Source organism: Sturnira hondurensis, unplaced genomic scaffold, assembly GCF_014824575.4.
Source record: "Sturnira hondurensis isolate 20B ecotype Veracruz unplaced genomic scaffold, ASM1482457v3 Scaffold0007401, whole genome shotgun sequence".
In the NCBI taxonomy this organism is placed as follows: domain Eukaryota; kingdom Metazoa; phylum Chordata; class Mammalia; order Chiroptera; family Phyllostomidae; genus Sturnira; species Sturnira hondurensis.
The window spans coordinates 6,721,189-6,741,166 of record NW_028080032.1 but is presented as its reverse complement, the minus strand read 5'-3'; the positions used below and the strand labels follow the sequence as shown (position 1 = coordinate 6,741,166).

Sequence of the window (19,978 nt, the reverse complement as noted above, 5' to 3'; positions counted from 1 at the left end):
AGGCATTAGTTCTTTAAAAAAATTTTTTTCAATTACAGTTGACATTCAATATTAGTTCCAGGTGTACAGCATAGGGGTTAGACATTTATATAACTTACAAACTGATTCCCCCAGTAGATACCAGTATTTTAAAAAACCCTCCAGGTGCAGTTGCAACTAAGAAACATTGCTCTAGATATTATTAATGTTTGTGGGAGACCAGAGGAACTGTGTCCAGCAAACACTGAGATGTGAGGCACTCTCAGAAAACTTCATCATTGCTCACTCTTCATAGTCCTTCATGCTTCCATCATTTACTGGTTTTTTTATAGTCAGAATAAACAGGAAGACCCTTGTACCACTTTACCTTTTTTATAGCACTGATATAGCACTTGATGACATTCTATATTTATACTTTTTTGCCTACCTATTTGTTGTTACCTGTGTTTCCACTGGAAGGTAAGGTCCATGGGTCAACACCACCACACTGCACAGCTCCAGGAGGTACCACTCATATATAACACAAAGTGAATGGTGGTTCCCGAGTTGTGCAACAGAACAGCCCTGCATGTGGGTAGAAATTTCCTCTTCTTTACTGTTGTTTCCCAAGTGTTTAGAATAGTACCTGGAACATAAGTGATGCTCATAAATATTTTTAAGTGAATGAATGATGTAGAACTTAATAAGGATTCTGTCTATGGGAAGGCCTGGTTTCCCTCCAGCCTACGACCTTGACTCTTATGCTTTCCTTCTTCTTCTTCCTCTCCTTCCCCTTTTTCCTTTCGTCTCCTTCCTTTCTCCTTCCCATTCTTCCCTTTCTCCTCCTCTTCCTCCTCCTTATTCTTCTTCCTCTCCATTAAATTTATTTTGGAAACAGGATTCCATGATTAAAAATAAAAATTTGAAAATGAATATATTGAATATAATGTTCACTTTGCCCCAAACCCTGCTTATCACCCACCTCAAACCAGAATTAAAATTCTGCCTTCATCACTTCCTAGCAATGGGACCCAGAGTAAAGTTTTATCCTCAGATGGTTATTATAATAACTTACTAGACTATTACAGATTAAGATAGTTCACACATAAAGTACCTGTGACAAAAAAAATACATATCCCATCTCATTAGCATCCAGGTAATTTCAACTTAAAAGAAAATAACAATTTGTACCTATCATATTGACAAAAGTGCTAAAGTGAGAAATATGTTAATAAGATAATGGTAGCTGCTATTAATAGATAAGCCCCCAAATCTCAGCAACTTAACAAAATAGACTTTTTTTCAGTTTAAGACCAATCAGTAATGGCAGGGAGGAGTGGATACTCTGTTTTACCAAGTGTGGATTCAGGCTGATTCCCTCTTGTGGTCCTTTTACCTCCTATGGGCCCTAGAGCTTCCCACTAGATCCTCTGCCTCTCTTTAGAGGAGGGATTGTGCTAGAGATTTATATGAGCTAGCTTATTACTTCTAACCAATCTTCTTTGACTAGAGCCAGCGACATGCCTTCACCTAAGGGCAAAAGCAAGAGCAGCTGGAAAATGCAGTTGTTTGTTGGGTGGTGGCTGCTTCTCAGCAACCACTCTGGAAGATAAAACAAGAGCATGACTCTTTAGTGGACAGCTGGCCACCTCGACCACAGATAGCATCAGTGTTGGTGAGGATGGGGCTAAATGGGTTCTCCTATATGCACCTGGAAGAAATGTGAATGAGTTACAGGCCCTTGGGAGACCGGGTAGAAGGAACTTTTAAAATTCAAAACATGGTTGTGATGTGACCCAGCAACTACACTTCTTTGTACCAATTCAAGAGGCCTGAAGAGGCACACACTAAAATGTTTATTACAACTCTGCTGCAATCATGAACCCAACCTAAATGTTGATCAATAAGGGAAAATCCAAATAAGCTATGTTTACCTATGCTATGGAATACTATGCAGTTCTTTTGACTGCAATAGAGCTACATTGCATTGGCCTAAAAATTATATCAAGTCACCTTGCTGAGTATATACAACAATTTGCAAAAACATTACTTACAATGTGATAGTGCTTATATCAAATGTAGCTATACAGACCCCACCAAAAACCTACTTGACCTAATAAATGAATCTGGCAAGATGGTGGGATACAGTCAATATTCAGACATTGAAGGCATTTTTGTACACCAACAATGAAATATCAGAAACAGAAATTTTTTAAAAATCTTATTTACTATAGCAACAAGAAAAATAAAGCACCTAGGAATAAACTTAACCAAGGGGGTAAAAGACCTATACTCAGAAAACTATATAACACTGAAGAAAGAAATTAAGGAAGACACAAATCAAAGGAAGCATGGACCATGTTCATGGATTGGAACAATTAATATCATTAAAATGTCCATACTACCCAAAGCAATCTAGAGATTCAAAGCAATCCTTATCAAAATACCAATGACATATTTCACATAGAACAAATATTTCAAAAATTTATATGGAACCATAAATGACCCTTAATAGCCTCTAAACAACCCCTGATTTTGAGAAAGAACAAAGTAGGAGGGGTCACAATACCTGATATCAAACAATATTATAAGGCCACTATAATCAAAACAATCTGATACTGGCATAAGAACAGACACATAGAGCAATGGAACAGATTAGAAGGGACAGAAATAAACCCATGTCAACACAATTAGTATTTGACAAAGGGGGCAGGAACATAAAATGGAGTAAAAATAGCTTCTTTAACAAATGGTGTGGGGAGATCTAGACAAGTACATGAAAAAAAATGAAACCAGGCCGCAAACTTATACTATACACCAAAATAAACTCAAGATGGATGAAAGACTTAATTATAAGTTGTGACACCATAAAGATCTTAGAAGAAAACATAGGCAGTAAAATCTCAGATATCCCATGCAGCAACATTTTCACCGATACGTTCCCTAGAGCAAGGGATGTAAAGGGAAGAATAAACAAATGGAACTACATCAAACTAAAAGGCTTCTGCACAGCTAAAGAAAACATCAACAACATGGAAAAGGAACCAACCACATGGGAAAACATATTTGCCAATGATACCTTGGACAAGGGTTTGATTTCCAAAATATGTAAAGAACTCACAAGACTCCACTCCAGGAAAACAAACAATCCAACTAAAAAGATGGGCAAAGGACCTGAACAGACACCTCTTCAAGGAGGACATACAGAGGGCCCAAAGACATATGAAGGGATGCTTAGCATCACCAGCCATCAGAGAGATGCAAATTAAAACCACAATAAGATACCACTTCAGACCAGTGACAATGGCCACCATAAACAAATCAACAAACGACAAGTGCTGGCGAGGTTGTGGAGAAGAGGGAACCCTAGTACACTGTGGGTGGGAATGCACACTGGTGCAGCCGCTGTGGAAAACAGTATGGAATTTCCTCAAAAAACTAAAAATGGAATTGCCTTTTGATCAGGCAATTCCACTGCTGGGATTATACCCTGAGAATCCTGAAATGCCAATTCAAAAGAACCTGTGCACCCCAGTATTCATAGAAGCACAACTTAGAATAGCCAAGTGCTGGAAGCAATCTAAGTGCCCATCAGTAAATGAATGGATCAAAAAACTATGGTACGTTTACACAATGAAATACTACAGAGCAGAAAGAAGGAACTCCTACCCTTCATGACAGCGTGGATGGAACTGAAGAGCATTAAGCTAAATAAAATAAGCCAGACAGTGGAAAACAAATACCATATGATCTCACCTTTAAGTGGAATCTAATCAATGAAGCAAACAAATGAGCAAAATAGAACCACAGACTTGGAAATAAAGAACAAACTGACAGTGACCAGAGGGGAGGTGGATAACAAGGGAAAGAAGGGGAAGAGGCAAGCAAAGGAACATGAATAGAGGACTCATGGGCACAGACAATGGGGGGAGGGGATTGATTGTGGGAGTTGGGGGATGGGGTAGAGGTGAGCAATGAGGGAAAAGGTGGGACAACTGTGACTGAACAACAGTAAATTTTTTTATTTTAAAAAAGTAGCTATAAAATACTATGTATTTTCTGTATGCTTGTAAATTTAAGTAATGCATAGGAAAAATGTCTGGAGACACATAGACCAAAATGACTAGTCAACTCTAGGGGAAGGTTGGGTAAAGAGGGATGAACAGAGGGAAGAGGGCTTGGCAGACACAGAAACATGAAGGTCTTAGGGCTGAAAAAGTATAGACCCATGCAGGCCTATACTCCTGTAAAAAGATGTATTAATTCCACTCCTAGGTATATACACAAAAGAATTAAAACACGAACTCAAACGAATAGTTGTATGCAGATACTAATAACAGAATTATTCACAACAGCCAAAAGGTGGAAACAACCCAAGTATCATCAACAGATGAATGAATTAAACAAAATGTGGCACATACAGACAACAGAATTGTTCAGCCATGGAAAGGAATGAAGTCCAATACTACAACCTGGACGAACCCTAAAAACATTACGCTAAGTGAATAAACCAAACACAAAAGAAAATACTGTGTGGTTCCACTCATATGCAATATCTGGAATAGACAAGTTCATATAAAGAAAATGAAATAGTGGTTATTAGGGGGAGGGGGCAGAGGAAATGCAAAAGTACTTAATGGTCACAGAGTCTCTGGTTGGAATAATAAAAAAATGAAAATATTATAGGTGGTAGTGCTGATTCACAAAACATTGTGAATGTGATTAATGGCACTGAATTGTACAATTAAAAATTATTACAGTTACAATGACAAATTTTATATTATATGTATTTTATAAAAAATTTAAAAAATAATAATTTAATCCACCCTTAAACCTCAAAAAAGAAAGATGACAATATATTGTCAATATACTTTCCAGGGCCTACAGAGAGAATCATAGTATCTTTTTGAGTCAAAAGAAGGATTATAAGGGACTCTTGTAGAAACCAGTTTTTCCCTTTGCTGTCCCAATTCATGGTTTTTAACATTTAGATGTCTATTTTTGCTGTAGACCGTTTAAAAATGACAGCCTTGTGTAAGGAAAGGGAAGAATGTAATTAAATCTGATGAGGAGTGTGCTATTTAGGTCCCTTTCATAGGAAGTCTGGTGAGTTTAGTCACCTACCGCGAAACGCTGATAATAGAGGTAGAAGATAGGAGGGGAGTTGTCGGAAGTTTGCCCTTAAATCAAACGGATGGGGATCGCTCTTCCTCCTTGGGCTAATTATTGATGAAATTCTCTGTAGTACCTGGTATACTTTGAGGGGGTGGAGGAAGGGTGATTAAATGATTTATGTGTTTAATTTCCCTCCATGCTTAGAAACCTGCAGTCCTGCATTTGGAACACAGGGAAATTGATGAAAATGACAATTGTTCACAACAATTCCTAGTGCACAACCACTAGGACTCGGAGTGAGGAGCTGTTTTCCTCCCTTGGAATTAGAATCGTGATTCCTCCCAGCTGCCTGGGGTCATCTCCTCCTCCTTCGGGGCTTGCATGGAATTTTCAAAGCTAACAAGATTTAACCTTCGCTAACAAGGTCAGTATGAAAAGTAACAGATTCTCCAGGCTCCGAAGAGCAGAACAAGTTTGTCTCTTACTGGTCTCTGCTTTGCTCCTGCCATTCAGGGTCCAGTTCCAAAATAAACACACTTGTAATCAAGTAAAAGTTAACAAATATTTATTGAGAGAGTGGTGAAGTATGACATGATAAGGTTTCTGTGTGGGACCGAGGGAGCAGGGGGCAGAGGGAATGACAGAAGAGGGAGAGAAGTCCTGTTTGGGATGCGGTGTTGCAGATGGAAGGACACAGGTGTGGAGCCAGCAGGCCTTGCCACTCATTAACTTCCATGACCTTGGGCAAATGACTGTCCCTCTTAGCCATGGCTTCCTTGGGACTATTGTCCTAGGGACAAGAGTAATGTCCCCCATGTGGTTTTCCATGCATGTAAGGGAGAGATGTGTAAAGCCTGGCAGAGAGTAAAAGCTCATTGTTTGGCATTTCCAGTGTTGCAGATCACAACAGATCTGGCTGCAGATCACAAAAGTGGAGAAATGAGGTCCGAACACTCAGAAGAGGACAGTGAGCAAGGGAAGGGGCGTTAGGATGGGCACCACCTCGATTGACGAGCTAGGAATTAGAAAGGAGCTCAGTGAAAATGTTATGCTTATGGTTGCAGTTTAATTATAAAGGATACGTGCACAGCAAGGTCCCGAAGGGTCTTGGATGCAGATCTTAGGTCTCCTCATGGAGTCGGGGGCATCACTCTCCCTGCAAGTCAATGTGTCTACCAACTAGGAAGCTTTACCAAGCCTCAATGTCCAGAGAATTTCTTTGGCTTCATTACATAAGCACAATTGACTGAATTGGTCATATGACTAAACTCCATTTCCAGCCCTCCTCCCCACCCTGGAGGTGGAGTGGTTGAAAATTCCAACACAGGGCTACTCCTGTGCTTGGTCTTTCTGGTAACCAGCTAGGGGCCCACTTTGATTGCCTCATTAGCATAACAGACACTCTCGTTACACAAGGAATTCTAAGAGTTTTTTAAGGTCTGTGCTAGGAGCCAGGGATAAAGCTCTATCCTATATTATACCGCAGGTTTAGAACTGGGAGAACTGGGAACTGGGATTGAGTCTCACTGGGTTTGACCAAGACTGACCTTGATTTGTTTCTGTCTTCCTCAAGCCTCGTCAGAGATGACCCTGATGTTCAGAAACGTTCAGAAAACGCTTCAAAGCAAGATAATGAAACGCCCCCAAGGCGGTGCAGTGTTTCCAGAGGTACTGCAATACTGGGTTGATGTGCAGCTTGGACAAAGCAAGCTCCTATTCCATCTCCCTGTTCCAAAAATCCTTTTATTTTCATTGTTTTAAATGTTGATTCATTTTAGAGAGAAAGGAAGGCTAAGAGACAGAGGAACATCAATATGAGTGAGAGAGAAACATCGATTGATTGCCTTCTACATGCACCCCAACTAGGGATTGAACCCATCACTTAGGTATGGGCCCTGACCTGGAATCAAACCCCCAAACTCTTGGTTTATGGGATGACTCTTCAACCAACTGAGCCACCACCCAGCCAGGGCCAAAAAAATCCAGTTTATATGTTGTCCTTGGATAGAGGATATAGTAGATGTTAAACTGATAAGAACAGATATGCTACACTTGATCTTAGCTAGAAGGCGGAGAAATGATCAGATGATGGTATGTATGGAACTAGAAGGTGGAGTCATCTCATTCCATTCTTACCTAGATTATGTTTTTCTTCTCCATGAAAGCCTGTCATGTTGTGGTGCTTGGAAGACAACAGGAAAAGGGGCCCAAGGGATATACTTGGAACTTCTACTCGGTGTGAGCAATCACGGGTTGGGAACAGCCTTGTTCCTCTGATCAGGAGGTAGCAGTCGTTTGCCAACCAACACAACTGACTCCCTGAGACTGAAGTGGGACTGCAGGTGCCTCCAAATAGAATGCTGTCACATGAAATAGTGGGCAAATTTTGCTACCCAGGGCGGTAAGTTCCTCAAACAAAGACTTCAGCACAACCCTGGGACAGTGTGGCCACCAAGTGAGACTGACATATCCAGGCCAAAGCAGTGCTTGTATTCCCCAGAGTGGGATCCCGGCTCTGCCGCACTCTTCACACGGAAGGGGAACACATGTCACACTTCCTGTGCAGTGCTCACATCTGCTGTCCTTGAAAAATGTCCAGTTTATCCGTGAAGAATGTAAATCCCCGAGATGAAGTCACTGTTTCATTGTTTCCAGTCACTCACTTTTCCTGTCCCCTCCATCACTCACACCCTCTGTTTCCCTTGACATTGATTACTGCCTGGACTTTGAATGTGGATCATGGGCTTTAATTAATTGCTAGTAATCACTTTCTGTACGATTTTATCATCTTGTTTTATATCATTGTTTCTTTTGAAAATCACTTGCCTACCATGTCACGCATGTAAGGACTCGATTTTAAAGTGATAAAAATAACCAGTAACTCAGCCTACTTTCCTATGCTAACATGTGCTGGCTAGAGGGAAAGACTATACCTTTTTGGAAAATGTAAGTGCTTTATTGTGGCATCATGGAAGAGACCCCTCACTTCTCTGGTTTTGCTTAAGAGGGATGATCCTAACCAGGGCTTTTCCAGGCAATAATCTAGAAGTCTACCTACTCATGGCATTGCTTCTGGACTGTGGAATGTTCCCAGGTCAAAACCACCCCCACCCCCGACCCATCGTATATGGTGGGGGTGGAGGTTAAGTGGACAAAGAGAAGAAGCAGGACTGGCAGACCAGGGTTGAAGTGAGAATTGAATGTGAAATGAAGAGGAAAGAGGAAGGTAGGTGAGGGGTCTGTGATATGCAGTGCCCACCATGTCATGTTATCCATAGATATTTTGTAAGTTAGATAACACTGCATAGGAACTTGGTGGTCCGTGTTCCTTCAAGAATCCCCCAAATGGATCCATCAGCCACCTCCCGTGACTGTGCTCAGTGAGGGACTAAATGTGAACCACAATGGGCCAAATTACTTGTGTTTTGTTCAACATTTAACACATTTTAAATGTTTTAAAATAAGAGATAGTTTACATGCAGTAAAGTTCACAAACTTTAAATACACAGCTCCACGAATCTGTCTGTGTGTACACCTGAGTGACCCATCACCCAGAACAAGATCTAGAACATTGGCAGCATCCCAAAAGGTGCCACAACCTCTCAGTCAGTGTCCTGCGAAGATAGCCACTATTCTAACTTCTCTCATCATCTGTTGGTTTCGCCTGTGCTTGAATTTTGTAGGAATGAAATCATGCAGCATGCATAATTTTGTGCCTGGTTTCCTTAGTTAAACATCCATCCTCGTTGCTGCACGTAGCAGTAGTGTGTTGTTTTTCATTCCTGAGTAGCAGTGTGCAGTAGTATGAATGTATCCCGATTTGTTCATCTGCTCTGTTGATGAATCCTTGGGTTGTTTCTAGTTTAGTGTATTACGCACAATGCCACTGTAGACATTTTTGTAGATGCCTTTGGTGAAAATATGTACTAATTTCTGTTGGACGTATATCTAGGAATCAAAGGGTCGTTAGGTTTAACTTGATAAGAGAGTGTAATATAATTTTTCAAAGCATTGGTACCAATTTTTGCTCCCACCTGAAATAGATGACAATTTCAGTGGGGGCTAGGGACAATGCCCACATCTTTGCCAACCTTTGATAATTTCTGACTTCTTATTTGAGTCATTCTATACTGTAATGGATGGGCATTATGGTTTTAAGATTTTTAAAAATGTTTCTGTTTGCTGTTATTACATTCAGAATTAGAATTGAAAACAAAATAACTGAATTAATTTTGTTGTTTTTAAATTTGTGCTCTCTTGGATATGTAAAACAGTGTTTGATGGATTGAATGAGATCATCTCAGATTTGCAAAAATACAGCAATTAAAGTAATGGACTCCAGTAGTCATTAGCATTTCCCTTACTAAGGGACCCTTTCAAAACTTTCAGTCTCCTCTTAGTATCTGGACCTTTGGAAACCTTGTCGGGTTTCTTTTCCACAACTGATACTTTAGATAAAGGAGCTCGTTGCAGAGCCATTTAAAAATACATATTCCTAAAGACTCAAGGTGGCAAGAAAGATCAAAATAAAAATGACCCAATTAATTCCTGCTGGAATCAAGTTTCAATAGCAAATATTTGTTTAATTTTTAGATAATCACTTACATGATTTTGGAATAATTACTTAATGCATACATGTTCTCTGCAGGAAATAAAAAACAATCTGTGGTCCTGAAAAGTTATTTCCTTATTTTATGAGTTTTTTGCCTTGTAATTTAAATGATTTAAAATTCTTTCTGAAGAGGGACTATGTCTATTTGGCACACTAGTGTACTGACCAGTATAACAACTAGGACAGTGCCTGGCACATAGTAAGTGTTCGATAAAATACTTTTAAATGAATGAATTAAAACTGTTTTTATTCATATATTCAGTGCCTAGAGCAAAGTTTGCAGATGACAGAAAACACAGATATGTTTGTGAAAGGAAAGTAGAAAAACTGGAAAGAAAGAATGAGTACAAGGAAAGAAAGAAAAATTAATTGTGACAAGTTTCCCTTTGCATAAGCCAGAGCTTTTTTCTTTTCATAATGTATACTTCGCACAGCAAATGTCCAGATATCCACCAGGATATCCCACAGACCTCTCAATTTAACATGGTCAAAACTGAACTCACCACATGTATTGATATAACCTATCTTCAGGACCTTCTCCTCTTACACATCCATTTAGTTAATACTATCCCAACCTAGCACTGTTCCCCAAGCCAGAAAATTAAGAGTAATCCTCAACTCCTCTCTCTTCCTCACCAGCCTGTTCATTCATAAGTTGGTTCATTCAACAAATACTTATTGGGAAGCTTTCATGTGCTCGACTTTGTTGTTGGCATTGGTGACAAGCCTTTTGGACAATCGCTTCCTAAGAAGAACTTCTCTTAGTCAAGAACCCAACTATTATAATCTTGATTCTGTAGGCAACAAACTGTCATTGGAGACATGTTCCAGACTTGAGAACAAAGGCTGGAGACTTCTTTGCACAGCTGAATTTTCTATTCGTAGAGGGTGAATCAAGGATGACTCACCTGACAGCCATTGCTATTGAACTGCCACATACAGATGAGATAAATAAAGTTCATTCACAAAGTTCACAAAGTTCATTCACAAAGTTCTTCCCTCCTCTTTGTTACCACTGCAGTAGAGAGACAGCATGTATTTAATCAGATTTCTCAGTGGTGTGAGGAATCAGTAACTCACTTAGAGATAGAATTTGGTGTGGATCAATAGAATTTGTGATGCCCAATGGAAGGTCATTCGTATATATGTATGACATCATGGAACACACCGACCCAGGGGAAGGATGGGGAAATGTACCTCAGATCCAGAACTCTCATCTGCTGATGATGTCAGTGTCAAAGTCTAGACAGCGGAAATGACAATGGATGAGATATCACAAACACATTTAATGTTATAATCACTTGATAGTGGTTATGATGGATAAGGCAAATTTAAGTACACCCAAAATTAGAAATATCAGACCCTCCAAAGACTTATACTTGCAAAATTTAATTCTCATGCAGTTCCCCTTTCCTCTGCCCACTCTGAAATCTCCCCCATCCTCTGTCTCCACCCACCCCACCAGCCCCGGCCCCAGACAGCAGTCAAGAAGTAAGCTGACTCAAAGGCCTGCCTGGCCTTCTATTTCTTTCTAAATATTCCCTTTTCTGTTGCCATTCCCATTCACGATCAATTAATTTTACACTAGACAACACATTCCTCATTTGTAAGCCATCTACAAACATTCCTGTCTCCTCCTTGTTCTCCTCTTCTTTGTTCTCTTTATTTCCTCTGTTGTGCTCTCACCCACTCTCTGTGGTCTAATGTGAGCTAAAAACAACCTTAATCAAGGTTGTGATGAGTAATGCTTGGGCTACACTTCAAGAAAAATTGAAGTATTTAATGCTATATGCTGGTGTCCAGATATTATAATTTTTATCAACCTTCTTTTCCTCTTCTAATAAGTTTTCTTGTAATCAACCAGCCATATTCAAGAAAAAAAAAGTCTTGCTCATATTCAATGTTAGCATTTGGTGCTCTGTTTATGAACATTGAAACAGTATAACTTTATATTTCTATTGTGAATGTGCAGTATTTCAGCCATTTGAGTGGAAGAGACTTTTATGGGAACACAACCACCATTAGGAATATTACTACTAATAAAATCTTAAATGGGAGTTTCTAACCATCAAAACTGAAGCATCGCTTTGGAACTCAGTCTACAAATTGGAACTTCCAGATTGGTAAGCACTTTGTTTTCTGGGTGTATCTTTCTGTTTTCTAACTTTCAAAGCTTTGTAACTTTTACATAGTTTTTTGGAGAAAGACACTGACACCTTTCATGTATAGCAAGTCTATACAAACATCATACCCTACTGTGTGTGCACGTGCACATATGCACACATCCACACACAAGAGGAAATGAGAGGGTAGGAGAGCTGGCTACTTTCTGTCCATAAACCCCATTTTTCCTGGCCACTTGTAAGGGCAGGTAGGTGGGAGAGGGCCTCCAATCTGTTCCAGCAGAGCCTAGCAGGCAGAGGGAGACAGAGCTGTAGGGGAGGGAGCCCCTTCTGTTCCAAGGCTCCCAATAGCGTACAAAGACAATATGAGAACCAAAGAGGAATAACTCTGTGGGAGAATTGGGTAACAGAAGTCTGGCTCCACCAAATGTCCAGTTGTACCCATTCCCCAGATGTTCACACCCAAGGTTTTGTGACCACCCTAGAACATGGCTGTTCTGCCCCTGAAATAGGAAATACTAGAAATTGGAGCCCATGTACTTCTCATGACCTTGTGGACCAAAGTTTCAATTCTTCTGATTCAAACCAAGTTTTTCATAATCATTCATTGATCTTAATTTCCCCTAATTTATAGCCAAACACACTATTAGTAGAAAAGGTCTTTGTGTAACCATATCTAGGTTGCCTTCCTTTCCTTTCTTTTCTGCTTTCAGCAGGACTCCTAGAATTTTGGTAGACACTACATTACCTTTATTTATAAATGAGGAAATTGAAGCTTAGAACATTAAGTAACCAGCCAATAGTCCCATGGGTACTAATGGAGAGAGATTTGAACACAGGTCCTCTGACTCCAGAACCTGAGCCCTTAATCTTCATGCTATATAATCTCTCCAACAGAAAAAAGAAATAGTATAGTAATGGCATGTGTCTCATAGGAACTATTAGAGAATTAAATAAAATTATTTAGGTTCGATAAAAAAATTAAAAAATTATTTATGTTCAGCGTCTGGCACATAGCAAGATGTAACAAATGTTAATGATGGTAATAGCAACAAGCATAACGATGAGCCTAGGAAGATGGGAGATCCATCTACAGATTAAGAGTGGGAAATCTGGCTGTACCCTAAATCATGGTACTGAGGAGAGGATGGGAGAGAAGCAGAAATCCCTGCATACACTGGCCACTCATCATGGCCAGGAGATGGGGAGAAGGGTGTTCAATCATATCCCAGGGCTCAGATGAGGGATAACCCTGTCTCCACTCTGAGACTTAGGTGAACACCTATGGGAGTCCCAAAGCTGGACCCTCCACCCATAGGTTTTCACTTAAGTCTCAGATTGGAGAAAAAAAGCTTCCTAACCTTTTTTGTGTCATGGATTTCTTTGGCCTTCTGGTGAAGCTAACTGACCCTGTCTCAGAATAATGTTTTAAATAAGATGATATAAAATTACAAAAGAAGCCAATTATGTTGAAATACAGGTATCAAAATATTTTAATGCGTGTTTCCTTGTTAATATGTTAAATCATGCTTTTCACACTATCTGCAGGGAAGGACCAATTTATTTTTCCACTCCATCTTGCACTAACAACTTTTATAAAATAGGATAAAAATGTGAAATAAAAGATAATTTAAAATACAAACCCTAACTTTTATTATTTGATTCAAAAGACATTAATTTTGTTGTTATTAAAAATTAGTTAATTATTATTAACTAATTTGAAAGGCAGGACCTTTCAAATTGTTAAAAAATTTCTAAATGTCTCTAATCCTCAATTCCTGTACTCCTTTGTCATGAACCTGTAATGATTCATTGGCTGGCACCAGTCCACAAATCAGTGCTCTGAGTAACTCTGTATTAAATACAAGATCTACCTCTGGGTCTAATAACAACCTTAATTTTGAAGTCATGATGAGCATATACCATCTATCACTGGCATGTGAAATATCTGTTAATTGTACTGGTGAAAAAGGTCCCAATTATTACTCATTCCATTAGACTATGTTGACTATACTGGAAGAACATACTACATTCACCATAGGTTGGTGAAAATTGTTGTCATTTTTCCCGTGTTAGTTTACAGCCCCCCAAAATTCTATTCCCAGGCCCTCTTGGAGCTCCAAATGGAGGCTCCAGGACTTGACCAATGGTGAGAGGAGTGAAGACTAGAAAAGGAGGCACAAGACTTAATTTTCCAGAAGACTGGAAAAGTGTCCTGTGACCATGAGGCAGGATCTCCCCAAAACCTTAGCCAGGCAATGCCTTCTTGCATCTTGGGTCACAAGGTCACAATGTTAATGCTGTGGTTCAGGCCAGGGGAGGAAGCTGCCTGTACATGGACTGGCACGGCCCAGGGTCAAGGTGAGAGGGGGCCATGTCAGTAACAGGAGCCCCAGCAGGAAAGGAAAGAGAAGTGACAGCCACACGGGCAGATAGAGAAAGTGGTCAACCTGGACAAGGTAGCTGCCTTGGTTTTGCAGGGTTCAGAGGGACACAGGAGCCTGGAGAAGCCTGTAGGGACTCTAGTAGAAATCCTCTTTTGTTTTCAGAATTGTTTTTTACCATTGTGTTTATCAAGGCTCAGAGTCCTCCTTGGTTTATTCATGGCTGCATATTACTGAAAGTTACCTCGTGCCAAACATGGAGATAAGCACGTTGCTTCTCATTCAATCAGAGAGGCAACCCTGTGGAACACGTGCCATCATTATCCCCACATAACAAGTAGGAAAACAAGCTGAAGGCCATCCAGGTAGCTGGACAGTTAACAGCACATCTGGGACCTAATCAGGACCCTCCGAAGGCAGGGCCTGTGATGACTGCATGTCCCCCATGCCAAATTCTTAAGGGACTGAGAGTGATACTGGAAAGTTCTCTTAAGCTACAGGAGAATTGAATCTACTGTTTGGGAAATGCAAGGAAAAACATAATCTTTCATTCTCAACATTTCTTGTATTGTTTGCATTGCACAATAGCACACATTTCATTTTACTTTATTTTATTTAAGGAAGAAATACCTACATGAGGCAGGGAACATGACCTGGCTGACTGCAGAATGACCCTGTGTTGGCATGTAGGTCCCCACTTGACCCTGGAATGTTTCCAAGGGCAGCAAAGGACTTGGTGTGATCAGCAAATGGGGCCAACAGTGCCCTCTTGAGGGCTTGGATCTGCACTACCAAAAAGAGGGGTGGCCCGGATTCCCAGGTACCCTGGCTTTTCCTAGCCAGCCAATTTTGGTGGCAGTTGAGATGGGCAGGGTTTTGTTTCACAGCAAATGGGCAGCCACCAGAAAACCATAAAATATCAGAGGCAACCAAAACCTTACCTATGCCAGCAGTTGGCAGACAACTTATGGGTTACCTTGACAAATGGGGTCAGAGAAAAGAAAGTGAAGGGAAGGAGAGCTGTTCTGGAACCATGCTTGGGAAGTTTCTAGATCAGGGATTCAGGGCTAAGTTGAAACTTGAAAAATGAGGTTCAGATTCATTTCTCTCAGTCATGGGAACTTGGATAGTCACTGCTTATAGGATGCTCAGTTCCACAATCACAAATGGGAAACTGTTGAAAGGGTTAAAGTGAAAGAATTTTATCTACATATTTAGGTCTTATTTTCAATAGTTATTGAAGTACAACCTGGTTTGTAGCTAAAGTAAAACCTGGTTTGTAGTTTCTGCCTGTTTTCTCTCTGACCATCAAGAATAAGCATGGTTGGGCTCTATAAAGACAAATAAGTTCCTTATTTGAAGGTGCAGGAAACCCACATGGTTCCAAAAGCTTAATTTCAGACACAGCTGCTATCTTCTCTCTAGGAAACCAGGTATCCAGGGGCTGAAGACTCTTCAAACAAGGGCTATGGACAAAGAACAGGAACAAGACAAGGATGCTGGTTTTCACCACTGCAGTTCATCATGGTACTGGAACTCCTAACCCAAGCAATTATGCAGGAAAAAGAAGTAAGAGGAATTCACATTGGAAAGGAAGAAATAAACTACCTTTACTTAGAGATGACATGATCCTACGTATAGAAAACTCCAAAGAATCTACAAAAAAAGAAGCCAACAGAGGTAATAAATTTAGCAAAGTTGCAAAGTACAAGATCAACACACAAAAATCATTTGTGTTTTGATATACCACCAATAAACAATCTAAAGAAGAAATTAAGAAAGCAACCTAGGAGGCAAATGACTTGTGCATTGGATGCAATAAAACAATGCTGAAAAAAAATTAAAGAAGACCTAAATATATGGAACGTCATCTCATGTTCATGGATTGGGAGACTTAATATTGTTCATGTGTTAGTGCTACCCATAGAGGTCAACAAATTCAATGTACTCCCAATCAAAATCTGAATGGCTTCTTTTTCATGGAAAAGCAAAACTTCAAAATCACATGGAATGGCAAGGGCATCCAAATAGCTAAAACAAACTTGAATTGGAAAAACAAAGTTAGAATATGCATACATACAGATTTCAAAACCTACTACAAAGCTCCAATAATCAAAAACTATGTGATACTGGCATAAGGAAAAACAAATAGACCAAAAGAACTGAGAAGTAAGTCCTCACATATGTGCTCAATTGATTTTCCATAAGGGCACCAAGGCAGTCCATGGGGAAATGACAATCTTTTCAATAAATGCTGCTGGGAAAACTACATATCAACATGCAAAAGAATAAAGTTGGACCCTTACTTTACACCATATATAATTTTTAACTCAAAATGGATCATAGACCCAAACTTAAAGGTTAAAACTATAAAAATCTTAGAAAGAAACACAGGAGTAAGTCTTTATAACATTGGAATGCCAATGGGTTCTTAGATATGATACCAAATGCATAAGCAACAAAATAAAAACATAGATAGATCGAACTTTATCAAAATTACAAACCTTTGCACATTGAAGGACATCATCAGAAGAAAAAAGACAACCTTTAGAATGATATACTTGCAAATCAATTACATGGTAAGTCTAGTGTGTAGACTCTATAAAGAATTCTTACAACACAACAACAAAAACCATGCAAACTTGTTTAAAAACTGGCAAAGGACTTGAATAGATGAGGTCTATCCAGAAAAAGTCCAGCCATTGTTAATATAATGAGAAGTTTGCATGGCATCAGTGTAACCTGGCAGCCAAGGAGAGTGGACTACAACTCACAGGCATGAACAATGATAACTTCACTCTACTAGTAGTGGAGGCAGTAGACGTGGTTGAGGGAGCATATGTAACGTGTGGCCCTCGCATTCTTAATGACTAAGTGGGAAGAACAATGAATCCGCATCATATTTTGTGTTAAGCTTGAACATTTCTCTGTGGAAACTATTCAGATGATTCAGAGGGCCGCAGCTATGGGCAACTGGTGATCAGCGGCTTCATCACAACACCATGCCCACTCATGCATCATGTCTCGTGCAGATTTTTCTTGCAAAACATCAAACCACCCAGGTGACTCAGCCTCCTGAGGCCCAGATTTGGCACCCTGAGCCTTTTGGCTTTTCTCAAAACTAAAACCACCTTTGAGAGGGAAGAGATTTCAGAACATTGATGAGATTCAGGAAAATACAATGGGCAGCTGATGGGAGAACTATGTGAGGTCCCAAGGTGCCTACTTTGAAGGGGACTGAGGCATTATTGTCCTATGTACAATGTTTCTGGTATTTTGTATCTTTTTCAATACATGTCTCTACTTTTCATTGTACATGGCTGGATACTGTCTGGACATATCTCATATTTCTCCAAAGAAGACATACAAATAGCCAACAAATACATGAAAAAGACACTCAACATCATTAGTTACTGGGGAAATGTAAATAAAGACATGATGAGGTAGTACTTCACACCCAGTGCAATAGCTATCATCAGCCCTGGCAGGTGTGGCTCAGTTGCTTGGAGCATCTTCCCATAACTGAAGGGTTGCAGTTCAGTTCCTGTCAAGGCATAATACTCAGGTTGCAGCTCTGATATACGATTTCCCAGTCTGAAAGTATAGGAAGCAACCAATCTATATTTCCCTCTCACATTGATGTTTTTCTCTCTCCCTTCCTTTCTCTCTAAAAGCAATGAAAAAAAATGTTCTCAGGTGATGATTTAAAAAAAAGACGTGTTGGCAAGAGTTTAGAGAAATTGGAACCTTTGTACATTGCTGGTGTGAATACAAAATGGTCCAGCCATTGAGGAGAACAGTTTGGTAGTTCCTTAAGAAGTTAAACATAAAACTACCATATGACCCTGCAATATCTGCAATTTCACTCCCTGAAAGATATATATCTAAAATAAATTAAAAACAGGTACTCAAACAAGTACATGTTATGCCAACACTATTCACAATAGCTAAAAGGTAGAAATAAGGCAAATGCTTATCAGTGAATGGCTAGATAAACAAATTCATATACACATGCAATGCAATATTATTCAGCCATAAAAGGAAATAAAGTACTTATATATGCTACAATGTGAATGAACCTCCAAAACATTAAGCCTAGTGAAAAGAGCCAGATACAAAATGTCATATATTTTATGATTGCATTTATATGATATATCCAGAATAGGTAAATCCACGGAGATGAGGAGAAAATGCTTAATGGGTAAGGAGTTTTACTTTAAGTTATGGAATTATTTTGGAGTGAGATACAGGTGGTGATTTACAATATTGAGAATGTACTCAAAACCACTAACTGCTCACTTTAAAGTAGTTAAATTTAATGTTGTGCGATGGCACCTCAATAACTTATTTTCAAAATGAAAAGGCAAAAACTAAGGACTCTGAAATTACTGAGTCATCACTCCCTATGGTGTAACATGCAATCATTTTCTTAATGCACAAAACAAGAAGGGATAGTGGCGGGTGAAACTTCCCTGACTTTAAAAGAATGATGAGCATAAACAATATTTTGGAACATCCCCAAGAACTATAACATGACACTTACAGTAGGTCCTATTGGTGGTAAAGTCACAGGTACTGTTTACCTTACTCTTTTGTTGCCTACATTCACCATAAAAACAAATGCTAAATTTTAGTTATAGGTTAATGAAAGTAAAATATTTTTTTCTTTCAATAGATTATGAACTCCCAGGATAGAAATCCATGCTCTAGGGTAGTGAAAAGTAGAAAAAAATTAAAAGAACTCGCTACAGAAAAAGGCAACTGCTGTTGTCAACTGAAACTGACCCCTCAGATCAGGGGTCAGCACATTATAACGCACAGGTGAAATCCAGCCCACCACCCATTTTTGCAAAGGGCATATTATTGGAACAGTTGAGTAGTTGAAACACAATTTGTTTGGCTTGCATAGCCTAGACTATGTACTATTTGATCTTTAAAAAAAGAAAAAAAGCTTGCTGACTCCTGCCTTAGAGGAATACTGCCCAATTCTCTGGGGATTCCCACCTTCTTAGCTGATCCCCTCATGAGGTTGGGCAAACTGTGTACCGTGAGCAGTGCCGTGTACTGCTCATGTACAAACAAGTACAAACACAAGTAAAATAGCTTTGCCATCCAATATGCTTCTGATTGAAAATGGCAAATGTTTACTGAAACAAAAAATTAAAATTAAAATGTATCTTTCGTGGGTCCAGGGCAGACAGTAAGCTCACACCATGTCCCTGCCACTGAATACAGCTACAAAATCTGGACAGGATTCCTAAAGCAACTACTGGAAGACTTTGGAAAGTGAATAGCAGCAGGCAGATGGAGAAGATCAGCATTTGAAATAAACCCAAACTGGCAGTGAGGCTACCATTTTCCCCTCCAGTGTCCCCTGGCCTGAAGCAGTGCAACCTGACACCCCGAGGTGAGCACTGGTGGCTGGCATCAGAGAGAGATTCCAGAAAAGCCCTCTAGTTCTTGGTGGAGGAGTGGGATGTGCCTCTCAACACATACAGAGAGTGGGGAACTCCCCTGTTTTGGTTGCTGCTGCTGTTTTTTTCACCATCTGTCAAAAGCAAGGATCCAAGCACCATGGTGCCATGGTGGTGGTGGCCGTGACACTGGTAACAACAGGATGATAAAAGAACCAAAAGACTTCCAGCCAAGGTAGAGGCATAGGTGGAAATACTGTGCCTCCTCACACAACCAAAATTGGGGACAACAAAGATTTAGAAACATAAACACAACCAGAACAAACATAAAATTGAACTGTACAGAAGTCTGAGAACCATTCAACCAGACCA

The 19,978-nt window shown here is 39.7% G+C and overlaps 1 non-coding gene across 1 annotated transcript; it reads right to left on the bottom strand.

The window, feature by feature from the left end:
- Nucleotides 1-6,969: 6,969 nt before the first annotated feature.
- LOC118990956 (U2 spliceosomal RNA) lies at nucleotides 6,970-7,155 on the bottom strand. Its single transcript, XR_005067321.1, has one exon. It is a non-coding gene; the product is annotated as a U2 spliceosomal RNA (small nuclear RNA).
- Between the last annotated feature and the right edge of the window lie 12,823 nt (nucleotides 7,156-19,978).